This window comes from Bos taurus, chromosome 5, assembly GCF_002263795.3.
Source record: "Bos taurus isolate L1 Dominette 01449 registration number 42190680 breed Hereford chromosome 5, ARS-UCD2.0, whole genome shotgun sequence".
NCBI classification, from domain to species: Eukaryota; Metazoa; Chordata; class Mammalia; order Artiodactyla; family Bovidae; genus Bos; species Bos taurus.
This window is the reverse complement of record NC_037332.1, coordinates 56,643,426-56,661,564: the sequence shown is the minus strand read 5'-3', so window position 1 is coordinate 56,661,564 and position 18,139 is coordinate 56,643,426. Positions and strand designations below refer to the sequence as shown.

Below are 18,139 nucleotides of genomic sequence, written 5' to 3'. Positions count from 1 at the left end.
TATCTAAACCCATGAGCCTCAACTACTGAGCTTGTGTTCTAGAGCCCCCACAGTACAACCGCTGGAAGCCTTCATGCCTAGTAGAGCCTGTGCTCAGCAGCAAGAGAAGCCACTACAACTGGAAGCCCAAGCACCTCAAACAGAGTAGCCCCTGCTCACTATAACTAGAGAGAAGCCAGAGCAGCAATAAAGACCCAGTGCAGCCATACATAAATAAATATTTTTCTAAATCTCATTTGGCTTAAAGACAGAAACAAAATTTAAAAAAAGCTAAGAAAGTATTAAAAAAGATATATGCACCTCAATGTTTATAGTAGCACTATTTACATGGAAGCAACCTAAATGTCCATTGACAGAGGAATAGATAAAGAAAAAGTGGCATATATATATATGTACATATATATATATACACGCACACAATAGAATATTATTCAGCCATAAAAAGACTGAAATAAAGCCATTTAGAGCAACATGGATAGACCTGGAGATTATCATACAAAGTGAAATGAGTCAGAGAAAGACAAATACCATTATGATACCACTTACATATGGAATCTAAAAATGATGCAAATGAACTTATTTACAAAACAGAAACAGATTATTGACATAGAAAACAAACCTATGGTTGCCAAAGGGGAAAGGAGAGTCAGTTCAGTTCTGTTGCTCAGTCGTGTCCGACTCTTTGCGACCCCATGAATCGCAGCATGCCAGGCCTCCCTGTCCATCACCAACTCCCGGAGTTCACTCAAACTCACGTCCATCGAGTCGGTGATGCCATCCAGCCATCTCATCTTCTGTTGTCCCCTTCTCCTCCTGCCCCCAAACCCTCTCAGCATCAGAGTCTTTTCCAATGAGTCAACTCGTCACATGAGGTGGCCAAAGTACTGGAGTTTCAGCTTTAGCATCATTCCTTCCAAAGAAATCCCAGGGCTGATCTCCTTCAGAATGGACTGGTTGGATCTCCTTGCAGTCCAAGGGACTCTCAAGAGTCTTCTCCAACACCACAGTTCAAAAGCATCAATTCTTTGGTGCTCAGCTTTCTTCACAGTCCAACTCTCACATCCACACATGACCACGGGAAAAACCATAGCCTTGACTAGGTGGACTTTTGTTGGCAAAGTAATGTCTCTGCTTTTCAATATGCTATCTAGGTTGGTCATAACTTTTCTTCCAAGGGGTAAGTGTCTTTTCATTTCATGGCTGCAGTCACCATCTGCAGTGATTTTGGAGCCCAGAAAAATAAAGTCTGACACTGTTTCCACTGTTTCCCCATCTATTTCCCATGAAGTGATGGGACCAGATGCTATGATCTTAGTTTTCTGAATGTTGAGTTTTAAGCCAACTTTTTCACTCTCCTCTTTCACCTTCATCAAGAGGCTTTTGAGTTCCTCTTCACTTTCTGCCATAAGGGTGGTGTCATCTGCATATCTGAGGTTATTGATATTTCTCCCGGCAATCTTGATTCCAGCTTGTGCTTCTTCCAGTCCAGCGTTTCTCATGATGTACTCTGCATATAAGTTAAATAAGCAGGGTGACAATATACAGCCTTGACGTACTCCTTTTCCTATTTGGAACCAGTCCGTTGTTCCATGTCCAGTTCTAACTGTTGCTTCCTGACCTGCATACAGATTTCTCAAGAGGCAGGTCAGGTTGTCTGGTATTCCCATCTCTTTCAGAATTGTCCACAGTTTATTGTGATCCACACAGTCAAAGGCTTTGGCATAGTCAATAAAGCAGAAATAGATGTTTTTCTGGAACTCTCTTGCTTTTTCGATGATCCAGCGGATAATTGGCAATTTGGTCTCTGGTTCCTTTGCCTTTCCTAAAACCAGCTTGAACAACTGGAAGTTCATGGTTCATGTACTGCTGAAGCCTGGCTTGGAGAATTTTGAGCATTACTTTACTAGCGTGTGAGATGAGTGCAATTGTGCGGTAGTTGGAGCATTCTTTGGCATTGCCTTTCTTTGGGATTGGAATAAAAACTGACCTTTTCCAGTCCTGTGGCCACTGCTGAGTTTTCCAAATTTGCTGGCATATTGAGTGCAGCACTTTCACAGCATCATCTTTCAGGATTTGAAATAGCTCAACTGGAATTCCATCACCTCCACTAGCTTTGTTCATAGTAATGCTTTCTAAGCCCACTTGACTTCACATTCCAGGATGTCTGGCTCTAGGTGAATGATCACACCATCGTGATTATCTGGGTCGTGAAAATCTTTTTTGTACAGTTCTTCTGTGTATTCTTGCCACCTCTTCTTAATATCTTCTGCTTCTGTTAGGTCCATACCATTTCTGTCCTTTATTGAGGCCATCTTTGCATGAAATGTTCCCTTGGTATCTCTAATTTTCTTGAAGAGATCTCTAGTCTTTCCCATTCTGTTGTTTTCCTCTATTTCTTTGCATTGATCACTGAGGAAGGCTTTCTTATCTCTTCTTGCTATTCTTTGGAACTCTGCATTCAGATGCTTATATCTTTCCTTTTCTCCTTGCTTTTTGCTTCTCTTCTTTTCACAGCTATTTGTAAGGCCTCTCCAGACAGCCATTTTAATGTTGAGCTTTAAGCCAATCTCTTCACTCTCCTCTTTCACTTTCATCAAGAGGCTCTTTAGCTCCTCTTCACTTTCTACCATAAGGGTTGTGTCATCTGCTTATCTGAGGTTATTGATATTTCTCCCAGCAATCTTGATTCCAGCTTGTGCTTCTTCCAGCCTAGCATTTCTCATGATGTACTCTGCATATAAGTTAAATAAGCAGGGTGACAATATACAGCCTTGACGTACTCCTTTTCCTATTTGGAACCAGTCTGTTGTTCCATGTCCAGTTCTAGCTGTTGCTCCCTGACCTGTATATAGGTTTCTCAAGAGGCAGGTCAGGTGGTCTGGCATTCCCATCTCTTTCAGAATTTTCCACAGTTTATTGTGATCCACACAGCCAATGGCTTTGTGAAAGGAGGGTAGGGAGATATAAATTAGGAGTTTGGGATTAGTAGACACAAACTACCATAAATAGGATAGATAAACAATAAGGTCCTACTGTATGGTACAGAGAAAATGAAAGTATAAGTCCCTCAGTTGTGTTAGACTCTTTGCGACTCCATGGGTGGCCTGTCCCTTCTCCAACAACTTTTCAACACCAGCTCTGTTCTCTACATAGACCCAACTTTGTAAACTTCTTTATTGAGTTAGAAACTGAATTTCTATTTCGATGTAGTTTAGTTTTAGGAGGGAGAGCAATGTGCTTTGTTACAGCAGACAAGTTCTTCCATTCTGCTGGTCTGAATGAAAGGTTGTTGCTGAAACACAAAAGACACCGGGATTCTTGGCCTCCGGAGGAGAAGAATTCAATCCAGGGCCAGAGATGAGGCTTGATTGCTCAGAGCTTTCATGGTAATAAAGTTTTATTAAAGTATAAAAGAGATAGAGAAATCTTCTGACATAGACATCAGAAGGGGAGATAAAGAGTACCCCGTCAGCTAGTCTTTAGCTGGATGTTATATAGCTTCTAGCAGTCTGCTAATAAAGGAAAGGAAATGTCTCAAAACTCAGAGAATGGCACCAGGCCCCTCACCCACAAGATGCATTTTGAGATAATGTTGGCACCAGGTGAGTCATCCCGGGCCATAAAACCATTGACATGAATCTTGAAGAAAGGCAGGTTTCCATACAAATATATAGTTTCATCAACATAGATTAGGAGAGCAATGTATCAGTATAACATACTGGTTCTGAGCCTTTAGGCAGAACCAACTTGAAGATAGAGTCAAGGGTTAATACATAGTACGTTAGCATTGCTTAAATAAGAAAAAATGCATTGGTTAGCTCGAGGTTTGAGAAAAGTTAAGTTCAGGTGGAACCAGCTGTTATTAGGCAGTACAGAATTTTCAGAGAGACCTCTTTTTAAATTTGTATAGAGAAGGGGAAAAAATATAACAGTAGTTTGTTTCCTCCTGCCACTTAAGAGAGAGAGAAAAAATGTCTGACACTTGCAGGCTATTTCCTCCGTTTGGAGACCCCTGACCTTCCTGCCTGTTACCCTCTCATGAGGATACACTGTACACTGTACGATACATACAATACATACATGTATGTATTGTAGCCACTTCTCACTAACCATAGTAGCTGAAAGGAGAATATACACCCAACATAGTGTAGCAGTGAAGAAACAATCTGCCCATGCAGGAGATGCAGGAGACATGGGCTCAATCCCTGGGTTGAGAAGATCTCCTGGAGGAGGAAATGGCAACCCACTCCAGGATTCTTGCCTGGAAAATCCAATGGACAGAGGAGCCTGGCAGGCTACAATCCATGGGATCACAAAAGAGTCAGACACGACTGAACACATATGCTTCATGTACAACAAAGTTTCCCTAAACTTTAATAGCCTTACTTTAAAAAGTTGTTTCTAGATGGCTTGTATCATGCTGATATTCCAAGTTATAAAGGTTTAAAAGGCACAAGGAAAGCTGGGACACAGGAAGCACAGGATGTAATGACTTTGAAAGTATGAGTTGCAGAAAGAAAGCTGGATGCACTGTCATCCATCATTATTCAGTGTCTGGATGTATGTTTATAACAGCGCCTTTGTTTGTCGGAAGCAATGGGTCTCAAGGGCACTGCAGGGGATGTCAAGAGAGATTGTTCCCTGAATATAATAGTTGCTTAATAAATATTCATTGAACGAGAAAGCAGAGACAGGCACTTCAGAGCTTTGCTGATATGAAAAGTTGTTCATTGAGATTGCTGCAGGTTTTTGGCGTGGGTGGAAGTGGTAATAAGATGGTGGTTTTATGTGGAACATGTAGGACATGGAGGCAGTTGAATGGAAAATAGTGCCATAAAAAATTTCTGATGTGATTATGTAAAAAAGTTACTCAGAGCTGAGGACTCTTGAATCTATGCCCAAGGAAATCTGATGTCCCCTAAACTTTTCTTTCACTTTTATTTTTTCAAGTTGGTGTCCATTTAACAATACTGAGTTCCTTTAGGCCAGGTACTGGGGCCACAGAGGCCAGGAGGCAGGATTCCTGCTTTTGGAGAGCATACTGTTGAGACTATAGCAGGCACCTTGTGTGGTGCCGATCACATTGTGTGGTTGTGACAATGACTGGGACTAGGACTGTCAGGCTCAGAGAAAGAAGCCATTACTTTGGAGGGGTGGGAAGAAAGAAAAGAAGTTGGGGGAAATTTTCTCAGAGAATGTCACAGATAGATGAACTAGACCATGACGGTGAAGCAGAAATTCGCTGCCAAAGAACCTGGTGTATGTGTGTTAGGTTTTAAAGAGAGAGGCCTTACAAGCCACAACTGATTAAGCATGAAGTGGATGGTGAATGAAATGTGAAGTCGTCAAAGATCATCTTCAAGGATTTGGAATCAGTTAAAAGTTATGCTGAGTCATTCTCCCTGTGGCTGGAGGTTCTTCAGGCTGGTCTTTTCCCAAGAGGGTCAGGGAAAATAAGTGAGAACAGAATTTCCCAATGGAAAGAGGAGTAGGGAAGAGAAATTTCTACTCTCATTTGAAGAACAGAACATAAAGACTAATAGACAACAGACAGAAGGGAAGAGGCCTAAGTGCATGTCATGCTCTTTCAAGACAGCCTGTACTTGCTGAGCCCCCTTGTTCCATGTGCCAATCCCTGCTCCCTTCCTTTGGGAGGCCCTGCCAGACCCCCTCATATCCTCTTATGAGTTCTTGCAGAGCTAGTTTCTGGCTTCACTCCTGTGGTGCTTTGCACTGTACATCTTCTTGTGTACATTTATTGTGCTGCTCTTGAGAGCTAGCACCTTTTGCATTTCTCACGGTCTCTCTAGGAGCTTCCACAGGCTCTGGAAGATTACACTGGCCTCTGAATGGGCCTTCCACGTCTAGCTTCCACTGCTCCAACCTTCTTTTCAGAATATTTCTTTGGTGACAACCTCAGTTCTCTTGCTCATAAACTTCATGCATACTTCATCTGTGAAAGAGTGAAAAAGAGCCAATAAAAATCAAATGGTAGAAGGATGATGCTTAATGAATGGGAGATGTTCGTGACATATGGTTAAGTTACATGTAGATTATGTTTCATATGTTCCATATTTTGTTAAAAATACAGGCCAGGGACTTCTGTGGTGGTCCAGTGGTTAAGAATCCATCTGCCAATGCAGGGGACATGGGTTTGATCCCTGCTCTGGGAAGATTCCTACTTGCCATGGGGTGACTCAGCCCGAGCACCAGCCACAACATCTGAAGCTCATGTGCTCTAGGAACCACACACTGCAGAAAGAGAAGCTACCACAATGAGAAGCCCGCACACCACAGCTAAGAGTAGTTCCCACTCGCCACAACTAGAGAAAGCCCACACGCAGCAACAAAGACCCAGTGCAGCCAAAAAAAAAAAATAGGTCAAATGACTGAAAGTGTATAGATCAAGATGAAAGGCAGCACTGTGGCTTTTTGTGAATAGGCTGCAGCTGGTGCTTTTTCCCTTCTCTAACTCTGCTGACTAAAGATACTGAAACCTTTATTCAGCTTCTCTGGCATTGTTCCTGCTCCTCAGTATAACATTTTTTTCCAAAGAGACTGGCCTCCTCACTCTCCCTGTTAATACCCAGCTCATATTTTTTTAATCACCATCTGTGCTCATGCTATCCCTCTTGGATCATCTTCCCTTCTTTTTCTTTCTTAAGCCTCTCAGAAGCCTTTTCTGACCCAAACTCCTTCCTTCCTAGATTGTTCCCTGTGGTACCCATAGTCTATATCATACACTTCGGAACTGTACAAGGAATGAAACTTGTTTAAAGATGAATGAAAATGCATAAAGCCGCTAAAGTTTATCAGTATAGGATATATACACAAAAGAGTTGCTTTTGTTGATTAACCAGATGTGGTGGTTCTCTGTCCTCTAGCTCTGGTAGTGTCTGTGTTTTTGCTCCACTTAAACAGCAAAGCAGAACTCAGAATCTCTCCAAATTTTCCCTGGAGTCTACTTACAAAAGAGTAGCGGTGAGAAATGTAGCTTTTACTGAGGATTTTTGTGGGAGAGAAGCCAGAAGGTAGTTATATGCCTCAAAGTAAGCAATTTAAAATGCATAATTGACTTTGATTTGATTTCCTCAAACCTATTCTCTGCTACCTTCATTACAGGGGTTTCTTTCCCTGAAGCTCTTTTAGCTGCACCCAGCCTCTTGACTTTATCCCATTGCTCTGAGTTTTCCCCTGAAAATATCAACTTCTCCACCATGCAGACTGATTTAGTTTGGTCCCTCTTCCTGTCCCATGTGGCAAATCCATGTCCCTCTTACTCTTCAGCAAACAAAGGGTTCTTCAGTAATGCAGACCTGTTATCTTTATAGGATCCATATACCCACTTTATTTCTACTTCTTGCCCTCTTTATTCCTATTACCTCAGCACAATTATTAATAGCCTTTTCACATTCTCAAAAACGAATTGGTTTGGACAACAAATTATATGTTCTAAGTTGTAGATAACTTTTTGCCTTTAAGTAGCTAGTTCTTTAGCATCTACTTGGTTTCTCAGATGAGACTGATGGCTCTTTTAGGCAAGGGACCCAATCTTCTACATGTCTGTGTCATTGTACTTGGTAGCAGTTCAATAGGTACTTGTTAAATTGGATAACGTAAGTCAAAGTGTTTGAGCAGACCTCTGCAGGTGTGAGTTGGGGCAGAAGGTACCTTCCCTAAAGAGAACATTCATGCTGGGGAACCCTGGTGAGAGATCAGGTATAGTGGAAAATGTGGGGCCTGTAAGAGACAGGAACCACATGAAGATTAATGAGATTGTGTATGTGTGTATGTATGTGTGCATGAGTATAGACAGATTTCACTACAGCGGCATGTAGTATGTCTTCAATGAATGTTTATTTCATTCTGTCATTTATATCTCACTAGCTTTTTCTCCCCTAGCTTTATTGAGGTATGTGTGCATGCTAAGTAACTTCAATAATGTCTGACTTTAAGACCCTGTGGACTCCAGCCTTTCAGGTTCCTCTGTTCATGGGATTCTTCAAGCAAGAATACTGGAGTGGGTTGCCATGACCTCCTCCAGGGTATCTTCCTGACACAGGGATCGAACCCATATCTCTTAGTCTCCTGCATTGGCAGGTAGGCTGTTTACCACTAGTGCTATCTGAGAAGCCCATGGTATATACATGTAATAGAATATTATTCAGTCATAAAAGAATGAAATATTGCCATTTTCAGCAATATGGACTGAGAGAATATAATGCTTAGTGAAATAAGTCAGAGAAAGATAAATACTATATGATAACACTTATATGTAGAATCTTAAAAATAATACAAATGATTTCATATACAGAACAGAAACAGACTCTCAGACAGAAAAAACAAACTTATGATTACCAAAGCAGAAAGGGCGAGGGGAAGGACAAATCAGGAATATGGGATTAACAGATACTGAATACTATTTGTAAAATAGATAGGAGCAAAGATTTGTTTGTTTTTATTGCCTATTATCCAATATCTTGTAATAATCTATGAAAGTGAAAGTCATTGCTTAGTCATGTCCAACTCTTTGCAACCCCATGGAATTCTCCAGGCTAGAATACAGGAGTGGGTAACCTTTCCCTTCTCCAGGGGACCTTCCCAACCCAGGGATTGAACCCAGGTCTCCCACATTGCAGGCAGATTCTTTATCAGATAAGCCACCAGGGAAACCCTAGAATTCAATTATAAATGAAACCATTCAAACAGCTTCCTCTCCCTCTTAGTCTCCCAAAGGAAGAGAAGATAATGTATAACAGAATATAATCTGGAGAATGGCATTGAAACATGTATAATATCACATAAGAAACGAATCGCCAGCCCAGGTTCGATGCAGGATACAGGAAGCTTGGGGCTGGTGCACTGGGATGACCCAGAGGGATGGTATGGGGAGGGAGGTGGGAGGGGGGTTCAGGATTGGGAACACGTGTACACCCATGGCAGATGCATGTTGATGTATGGCAAAACCAATACAATATTGTAAAGTTAAAAAAAAAGACTGAATCACTGTTCTGGGCACCTGAAACTAACACAATATTATAAATCACCTATACTTCAATTAAAAAAAGAAAGTAAGCTATTAGAGTTAATAAATAAGTTCAACAAGATTACAGAATGCAAGATCAATATACAAAAATCAATTGTATTTCTTCACAATAGAAATGAACAATACAAAATTGATTTAAGAAAATAACTCAATTGACAATAGTATCAAACAGAATAAAATACTTAGGAATAAGTTTAATCAAGCAAGTGTAAAACTTGCACACTAAAAACTACAAAACATTGTAGAAAGAAATTAAAGAAGATCTAAATAAATGTAAAGACATTACATGTTCATGAATGGGAAGACTTAAAATTCTCAAGATAGTTCAGTTCAGTTCAGTTCAGTCACTCAATCGTGTTCAACTCTTTGCAATCCCATGGACTGCAGCACGCCAGGCCCCTCTGTCCATCACCAACTCCCGGAGTTTACCAAACTCATGTCCATTGAGTTGGTGATGCCATCCAACCATCTCATCCTCTATCGTCCCCTTCTCCTCTCGCCTTCAATCTTTTCCAGCATCAGTGTCTTTTCAAATGAGTCAGCACTTCATATCAGGTGGCCAAAGTATTGGAGTTTCAGCTTCAACATCAGTCCTTCCAATGAACATTCAGGATTGATTTCCCTTAGGATGGACTGGTTGGATCTTCTAGTAATAACCCCCAAATTCATCTATAATTTCAATTCATTCCCCCTTAAATTCCAAGCTGTATTCTTTGCACAAACTGACAAACTTCTCCAAACATTCATATGGAAAGTCAAAGGACTCTGAATATCAAATACAATATTGAAAAGGAAGAACAAAGCTGGAGGATTCCTACTTCCTGATCCCAAAACTTAATGCAGAGCTGCAGTGTAGTATCAGCATAATGATAGACAAATAGGTCAAGGAAATAGAATTAGAGACTTGAAATAAACCCTTACATTTATAGTTAATTGATTTTCAACAACGATGTCAAGACAATTTAATAGGAAATGAACAACCTTTTCAAGAAATGGTGCAGGAAGTATTGGATATCCACATGCAAGAGAATGAAACTGAACCCTACTTTATACTGTATGCAAAAGGTAACTCAAAATGGATCAAAGTTTAGGTCCCATTCTGAGTTTATTTTTGTGTATAGTGTCAGGAAGTGTTATAATTTCATTCTTTTACACATAGCTGTCCAGTTTTCCCAGCAACACTTATTGAAGAGGCTACCTTCTCTCCATTGTATATTCTTGACTTCTTTGTCAAACACAAGGTGCCCACAAGTGCATGGGCTTATCTCTGGGTTTTCTATCTTGTTCCTTTGATCTATATTTCTACATTTGTACTAATACCATACTGCCTTGATGATTGTAGCTTTTTAATATAGTCTGAAGTCAGGGAGGCCGATTCCTCCAGCTTTGTTTTTCTTTTTCAAGATGGCTTTGGCTATTCTGGGTCTTCTGTGTTTCTAAAAATTTTGTAAAATTTTTTGTTCTAGTTCTGTGAAAAATGCTATTGGTAATTTGATAAGGATTGCATTGAATCTGTAGATTACTTTGGGTAGTATAGTCATTTTCACAATATTGATTCTTCCAATCCAAGAATATAGCCTATCTCTCCATCTGTTTGTGCCATCTTTGATTTCTTTCATCAGTGCCTTATAGTTTTCTGTACATAGGTCTTTTATATCCTTAAGTAGGCTTATTCCTAGGTACTTACTCTTTTTCTTGCAATGGTGAATAGGCTTGTTTCCTTCATTTCTCTTTCTGATTTTTGGTTGTTAGTGTATGGAAATGCTAGGGATTTCTGTGTATTAATTTTTTATCCTGCGATTTTAGTAAATTCATTGATTAATACTAGTAATCTTCTGGTGGCTAAATCCTAAATCTTTAGTATTTTCCATGTATAGTACAGGCTTCCCAGGTGGCTCGGGGTAAAGACTCCACCTGCCAATGCAGGAGTGGCAGGAGACACAGGTTCAATCCCTGGGTCGGGAAGATCCCCTAGAGAATGGAATGGCAATCCACTCTAGTATTCTTGCCTGGAACAGCCCATGGACAGAGAAGCCTGGTGGGCTACAGACCAGGGGATTGTATAGAGTCAGACATGACTGAGTGACTGAGCATGCACACACACATGTATCATGTTATCTGCAAACAGTGACAGTTTTACTTCTTTTCCAGTCCAGATTCTTTTATTACTTTTTCTTTTCTGATTGTTGTGGCTAGGACTTCCAAAACTATGTTTCGATGAGTGACAAGAGTGGCAACCTTGTCTTGTTAGAGGAAATGCTTTCAGTTTTTCACCATTGAAAATAATGTTTGGTGTCAGCTTGTTGTATATGGCCTTTATTTTTTTGAGGTAGGTTCTTTCTATGCCCACTTTCTGGAGAGGTTTTTTTTAAATCATGAATGAGTGTTGAATTTTGTCAAAAAAATTTTTTTCATCTATCGAGATTATCATATGCTTTTTATTTTTCAATTCGTTAATATGGTGTGTCACATTGATTTATTTGCATATATTGAAGAATTTCTGCATGCTTGGGATAAACCCCACTTGATCATGGTGTATGATTCTTTTGGTGTGTTGTTGAATTCTGTTGTAGTGTTTTGTTGAGGATGTTTGCATCTGTGTTCATCAGTGATATTGGCCTGAAACTGTCTTTTTTTGGTAATATTTTTGTCTCATTTTGGTATCAGGGTAATGATGACCTTGTAGAATGAGTTTGGAAGTGTTCCTCCCTCTGCAATTTTTTTGAAGAGTTTGAGAAGAATAGGTGTTAGTTCTTCTCTAAACATTTGATAGAATTAGCCCATGAAACCATTTGGCCCTGGACTTTTGTTTGTTGGAAGATTTTTTGATCAGTTTTGATTTCAGTGTTTGCGATTGGTCTGTTCACATTTTTTACTTCTTCCTGGTTCAGTCTTGGTGGTGGTGGTGGTTTAGTAGCTAAGTCATGTTCAACTCTTGTGACCACATGGACTATAGCCTGCCAGGATCCTCTGTCCATGGGGTTTGCCAGGCAAGAATACTGGGGTGGGTTGCCATTTACTTCTCCAGGGGGTCTTCCTGATGCAGGTTTAGAACCTGGGTCTCCCACATTGCAGGCAGTCTTCAGTCTTGGACTGGTGAAATTTTCTAAGAATTTGTCCATTTCTTCCTGGTTGTCCATTTTATTGGCATAATTTCTTGTAGTAGTCTCTTATGATCCTTTGTATTTCTGTGATGTCTGTTGTAACTTCTCCTTTTTATGTCTAACTTTATTGATTTGCATCTTCTCCTCCCCCCTTTTTTTTGATGAATCTGCTTAATGGTTTATCAATTTATCTTCTCAAAGAACCAGCTTTTAGTTTTATTGATCTTTGCTATTGTTTTCTTCATTTCTTTTTCATATATTTCTGCTCTGATCTTTATGATTTATTATTTGACTAATTTTGTGTTTTTTATTCTTCTTTTTCTAGTTGTTTTTGGTGTAAAATTAGGTTGTTTATTTGATGTTTTTCTTGTTGATTGATGTAGGATTGTATTGCTGTGAACTTCCCTCTTTGAACTAATTTTGCTGCATTCCATAGGTTTTTTTGGAGGGGGGGGGGGCGGTGAGGAGATATCTGTCTTCCAAGGTAAGGAGCAGCGGCTGCGCTTTTCTGGAGCAGCCGTGAAGAGATATCCCAAGTCCAAGGTAAGAGAAACCCAAGTAAGATGGTAGGTGTTGCAAGAGGGCATCAGAGGGCAGACACACTGAAACCATACTCACAGAAAACTAGTCAATCTAATCACACTAGGACCACAGCCTTGTCTAACTCAATGAAACTAAGCCATGCCCTGTGGGGCCACCCAAGACGGGCAGGTCATGGTGGAGAGGTCTGACAGAATGTGGTCCACTGGAGAAGGGAATGGCAAACCACTTCAGTATTCTTGCCTTGAGAACTCCATGAACAGTATGAAAAGGCAAAATGATAGGATACTGAAAGAGGAACTCCCCAGGTCAGTAGGTGCCCAATATGCTACTGGAGATTAGTGGAGAAATAACTCCAGGAAGAATGAAGGGATGGAGCCAAAGCAAAAACAATACCCAGCTGTGGATGTGACTGGTGATAGAAACAAGGTCCGATGCTGTAAAGAGCAATATTGCATAGGAACCTGGAATGTCAGGCCCATGAATCAAGGCAAATTGGATGTGGTCAAACAGGAGATGGCAAGAGTGAACGTCAACATTCTAGGAATCAGCGAACCAAAATGGACTGGAATGGGTGAATTTAACTCAGATGACCATTATATCTACTACTGAGGGCAGGAAACCCTCAGAAGAAATGGAGTAGCCATCATGGTCAAAAAAGAGTCTGAAATGCAGTACTTGGATGCAATCTCAAAAACAACAGAATCATCTCTGTTCATTTCCAAGGCAAACCATTCAATATCACAGTAATCCAAGTTTATGCCCCAACCAGTAATGCTTAGTTTCATTGAGTTAGTAATGCAGAAGCTGAAGTTGAATGGTTCTATGAAGACCTACAAGACCTTTTAGAACTAACACCCAAAAAAGATGTCCTTTTCATTATAGGGGACTGGAATGCAAAAGTAGGAAGTCAAGAAACACCTGGAGTAACAGGCAAATTTGGCCTTGGAATATGGAATGAAGCAGGGCAAAGACTAACAGAGTTTTGCCAAGAGAACGCACTGGTCATAGCAAACACCGTCTTCCAACAACACAAGAGAAGACTCTACACATGGACATCACCAGATGGTCAACACCAAAATCAGACTGATTATATTCTTTGCAGCCAAAGATGGAAAAGCTCTATACAGTCAGCAAAAACAAGACTGGGAGCTGACTGTGGCTCAGATCATGAACTCCTTATTGCCAAATTCAGACTGAAATTGAAGAAAGTAGGAAAACCACTAGACCATTCAGGTATGACCTAAATCAAATCCCTTATGATTATACACTGGAAGTGAGAAATAGATTTAAGGGACTAGATCTGATAGACTGCCTAATGACCTATGGACCGAGGTTTATGACATTGTACAGGAGATAGGGATCAAGACCATCCCCATGGAAAAGAAATGCAAAAAAGCAAAATGGCTGTCTGATGAGGCCTTACAAAGAGCTGTGAAAAGAAGAGAAGCAAAAAGCAAAGGAGAAAAGGAAAGATATAAGCATCTGAATGCAGAGTTCTAAAGAATAGCAAGAAGAGATAAGAAAGCCTTCCTCAGCGATCAATGCAAAGAAATAGAGGAAAACAACAGAATGGGAAAGACTAGAGATCTCTTCAAGAAAATGAGAGATACCAAGGGAACATTTCATGCAAAGATGGGCTTGATAAAGGACAGAAATGGTATGGATCTAACAGAAGCAGAAGATATTAAGAAGAGGTGTCAAGAATACACAGAAGAACTGTACAAAAAAGATCTTCATGACCCAGATAATCACGATGGTGTGATCACTCACCTAGAGCCAGATATCCTGGAATGTGAAGTCAAGTGGGCCTTACGAAGCATCACTACGAACAAAGCTAGTGGAGGTGATGGAATTCCAGTGGAGCTATTTCAAATCCTGAAAGATGATGCTGTGAAAGTGCTGCACTCAATATGCCAGCAAATTTGGAAAACTCAGCAGTGGCCACAGGACTGGAAAAGGTCAGTTTTTAGTCCAATCCCAAAGAAAGGCAATGCCAAAGAATGCTCAAACTACCACACAATTGCACTCATCTCACATGCTAGTAAAGTAATGCTCAAAATTCTCCAAGCCAGGCTTCAGCAATACGTGAACTGTGAACTTCCAGACGTTCAAGCTGGTTTTAGAAAAGGCAGAAGAACCAGAGATCAAATTGCCAACATCCGTTGGATCATTGAAAAAGCAAGAGAGTTCCAGAAAAACATCTATTTCTGCTTTATTGATTATGCCAAAGCGTTTGTGTGGATCACAATAAACTGTGGAAAATTCTGAAAGAGATGGGAATACCAGACCACCTGACCTGCCTCTTGAGAAATCTGTATGCAGGTCAGGAAGCAACAGTTAGAACTGGACATGGAACAACAGACTGGTTCCAAATAGGAAAAAGAGTACGTCAAGGCTGTATATTGTCACCCTGCTTATTTAACTTATATGCAGAGTACATCATGAGGAACAATGGGCTGGAAGAAGCACAAGCTGGAATCAAGATTGCTGGGAGAAATATCAATAACCTCAGATATGCAGATGACACCACCCTTATGGCAGAAAGTGAAGAGGAACTAAACAGCTTCTTGATGAAAGTGAAAGTGGAGAGTGAAAAAGTTGGCTTAAAGCTCAACATTCAGAAAATGAAGATCATAGCATCTGGTCCCATCACTTCATGGGAAATAGATGGGGAAACAGTAGAAACAGTGTCCGACTTTATTTTTGGAGGCTCCAAAATCACTGCAGATGGTGAGTGAAGCCATGAAATTAAAAGACGCTTACTCCTTGGAAGAAAAGTTATGACCAACCTAGATAGTATATTGAAAAGCAGAGACATTACTTTGCCAACAAAAGTCTGTCTACTCAAGGCTATTGTTTTTCCTGTGGTCATGTGTGGATGTGAGATTTGGATTGTGAAGAAAGCTGAGCGCCGAAGAATGGATGCTTTTGAACTGTGGTGTTGGAGAAGACTCATTTTTTTTTTTTTTTTTAAATTCTGAGCTCAGATCAAGTGTAGAAACCTTCATAACTGTATAAAGTCCTGCAGTAAAATCTTTTCATCATTGGTCAGAATTGATCAGCCTTTCATACAAGCACACCCACAACCAACTCTCACTTACCCACCAATAAGCCCCTTAATTATCCAGTCACCTATACACACACACACACACACACACACACACACACACGCACCCACCCCTTCATACCCCTTATTTAAAATTTTTCTTTTGCTTCTCAGAACTACAGAGATCATGCATCAGATACACTGGGTGGTCTTCTGATGCTCAGATTTGGCTACTTTCATCACTGATCCACTTCAGTAAGAGCAGATCTCAGAGAATGGAGAAGACTCTTGAGGATCCCTTGGACTGCAAAGATATCCAACCAGTCCATTCTGAAGGAGATCAGCCCTGGGATTTCTTTGGAAGGAATGATGCTAAAGCTGAAACTCCAGTACTTTGGCCACCTCATGCAAAGAGTTGACTCATTGGAAAAGACCCTGATGCTGGGAGGGATCGGGGGCAGGAGAAAGGGACGACAGAGGTAGAGATGGCTGGATGGCATCACTGACTCGATGGACGTGAGTCTGAGTAAACTTTGGGAGTTGGTGATGGACAGGGAGGCCTGGCGTGCTGAGATTCATGGGGTCGCAAAGAGTCGGACACAACTGAGCAACTGAACTGAACTGAACTGATAGGTTTTTGATTGTCATGTTTTCATTGTCATTTGTTTCTATGTTCTTTTTTCTTATTTTCTCTTTGACTTCTTCAGTGATCACTTGGTTGTTTAGAAGTATATTATTTAGTGTCCATGTGTTTGTGTTTTTTACAATTTTTCCACTGTAACTGATAACTAATCTCATGTTGATGTGATCAGATAAGGTGCTTAATGTGATTTAAATTTTCTTAAATTTACTGAGGCTTGATTTGTGACCCAAGATGTGATCTGTCCTTGAGAATGTTCCATGTACTAAAAAAAAAAAAAAAGTGTATTCTGCTGCTTTTCAATGGAATGTCCTATAAATATCAATTAGGTCCATCTGGTATAATGTGTGATTTAAGGTTTGCATTTCCTTATTAATTTTTTATTTGGATAATCTGTCCATTGGTGTAAGTGGGGTAATAAAGTCCCACACTATTATTGTGTTACTGTTGATTTCTCCTTTTATATATGTTAGCATTTGTCTTATATATTGAGGTGCTTTTGTGTTGGGTGCATAAATATTTATAATTGTTACATCTTATTCTTTTTTTTAAATTTATTTTTTAAAAATTTTATTTTATTTTTAAACTTTACAATTTTGTATTAGTTTTGCCAAATATTGAAATGAATCCGCCACAGGTATACCTGTGTTCCCCATCCTGAACCCTCCTCCCTCCTCCCTTCCCATACCCTCCCTCTGGGTCATCCCAGTGCACCAGCCCCAAGCATCCAGTATCGTGCATCGAACCTGGACTGGCGACTCGTTTCATACATGATATTATACATGTTTCAATGCCATTTTCCCAAATCTCCCCACCCTCTCCCTCTCCCACAGAGTCCATAAGACTGATCTATACATCAGTGTCTCTTTTGCTGTCTCATACACAGGGTTATTGTTACCATCTTTCTAAATTCCATATATATGCGTTAGTATACTGTATTGGTGTTTTTCTTCTTGGCTTACTTCACTCTGTATAATAGGCTCCAGTTTCATCCACCTCATTAGAACTGATTCAAATGTATTCTTTTGAATGGCTGAGTAATACTCCATTGTGTATATGTACCACAGCTTTCTTATCCATTCATCTGCTGATGGACATCTAGGTTGCTTCCATGTCCTGGCTATTATAAACAGTGCTGCGATGAACATTGGGGTACATGTGTCTCTTTCCCGTCTGGTTTCCTCAGTGTATATGCCCAGCAGTGGGATTGCTGGATCATAAGACAGTTCTATTTCCAGTTTTTTAAGAAATCTCCACACTGTTTTCCATAGTGGCTGTACTAGTTTGCATTCCCACCAACAGTGTAAGAGGGTTCCCTTTTCTCCACACGCTCTCCAGCATTTATTGCTTGTAGACTTTTGGATCGCAGCCATTCTGACTGGCGTGAAATGGTACCTCATAGTGGTTTTGATGTGCATTTCTCTGATAATGAGTGATGTTGAGCATCTTTTCATGTGTTTGTTAGCCATCTTATTCTTAAACTGGGGCTTCCCTGATGGGTCAGTTGGTAGAGAATTGCCTGTAGTATGGGAGATCTGGATTTGATCTCTAGGTTGGGAAGATCCCTTGGAGGAGGATATGGCAACCAGGGATATTCCTCAGGGACAGAGAATCCTGGTGGGCTGCAATCCATGGGGTTCCAAAGAGTTAGATATGACTGAGCAATTAAGCACACACACACATTCTTAGATTGATCCCTTGATCATTATGTAGTGTCCTTCATTGTTTCTTGTTGTTGTTGTTCAGTCACACAGTTGTGT

General features: G+C 40.3%; 2 non-coding genes across 2 annotated transcripts; both read right to left on the bottom strand.

Annotated features, from left to right (window-relative positions):
* Window positions 1–15,671: 15,671 nt before the first annotated feature.
* On the bottom strand, window positions 15,672–15,743 carry LOC112446872 (small nucleolar RNA U2-30). The gene has a single exon (XR_003034958.1). It is a non-coding gene; the product is annotated as a small nucleolar RNA U2-30 (small nucleolar RNA).
* A 164-nt stretch (window positions 15,744–15,907) lies between these two features.
* LOC112446873 (small nucleolar RNA U2-19) lies at window positions 15,908–15,987 on the bottom strand. The gene has a single exon (XR_003034959.1). It is a non-coding gene; the product is annotated as a small nucleolar RNA U2-19 (small nucleolar RNA).
* Window positions 15,988–18,139: the final 2,152 nt, after the last annotated feature.